The sequence below is a fragment of the Eriocheir sinensis genome, chromosome 13, assembly GCF_024679095.1.
Source record: "Eriocheir sinensis breed Jianghai 21 chromosome 13, ASM2467909v1, whole genome shotgun sequence".
In the NCBI taxonomy this organism is placed as follows: Eukaryota; Metazoa; Arthropoda; class Malacostraca; order Decapoda; family Varunidae; genus Eriocheir; species Eriocheir sinensis.
This window is the reverse complement of record NC_066521.1, coordinates 12,925,519-12,926,762: the sequence shown is the minus strand read 5'-3', so window position 1 is coordinate 12,926,762 and position 1,244 is coordinate 12,925,519.

Genomic DNA, 1,244 nt, shown 5'->3' with positions numbered 1-1,244 from the left:
CTTATCATTTAACACCTGCCGTAATACCCTTAAAAGAAACCCAAACACATACCTAATAAAACCCAAAACACAATCACTATCACCTTTATTATCATGCGAGATACCTCTGATTATGTTTTTCGTACTCATTAACACCTGTACTAATACCTTTGAATAGCCACCAATCACATACCTATTAAACCAAATCAACAGTCAATATCACCTGTAACACCTGTCATACCTTTCGCATACCTGCAGGTCGCACACATTCCACACCTCCGCGGACCCAGTAGTGCCCTCAACAGCCCCTAGAGTGCGCCCCTTCAGCGTAACACCTCTCCGTCATCCGCCTCAGAAGTGGTTATTTTGGCCGCATTCCTCCTGAAACTCTCCTCCTCCTCCTCCTTGGATTCTTATGTGTGAAAGTGATGGCGTGGTGCTCTTGTTGCGTCTGATCAGCTTAATGCCTTTCTGCTTTCTGCCTGTCTTTTGTTTACTTTCTTTTTCCTTTACCACGTCCTCTTTATTCTATCTCTCGTATTTCTTTTATTTACATCTTTTATTTTCGTTATTTTATCTGCTTTTTTTTATTCACCTTTCTCATATCCATTTCATTTATCATTTTTATTTACCTTTTCCTACCTTTCTGCCTGTCTTTTGTTTACTTTCTTTTACCTTCATCGCGTCTTCTTTATTCTGTCTTCCGTATTTCTTTTATCTACATCTATTATTTTCTTTATTTTATCTTATTTTACCTGCGTTTTTTATCCACTTTTCTCACATCCATTTCATTTATCTTTTGTTTACCCTATTTTATCTTTATCACGTCCTCTTTATTCTATCTTCCGTATTTCTTTTATCTACATCTTTTATTTTGGTTATTTTATCTTATTTTACCTGCGTTTTTTATCCACCTTTCTCACATTCATTTCATTTATCTTTTGTTTACTTTATTTTGCCCTTATCACGTCATCTCTATTCTATCTTTCGTATTGATTTTATTTACATCTTTCATTTTCGCTACTTTATCTTATTTTTCCTGCCTTTTTAATCCACCTTTCTCGCATCCATTTCATTTATCATTTTTATTTACCTTTTCCTATCTTTCTTACATCTCTTTCACATACATATCTTTCGCATTTCTTTTATTTACATCTTTTATTTTCGTTCTTTTATCTTATTTTACCTGCCTTTTTCATCCAACTTTCTCACATCCATTTCCTTTATCATTTTTATTTACCTTTTTCTACCATCTCTCAAATAAA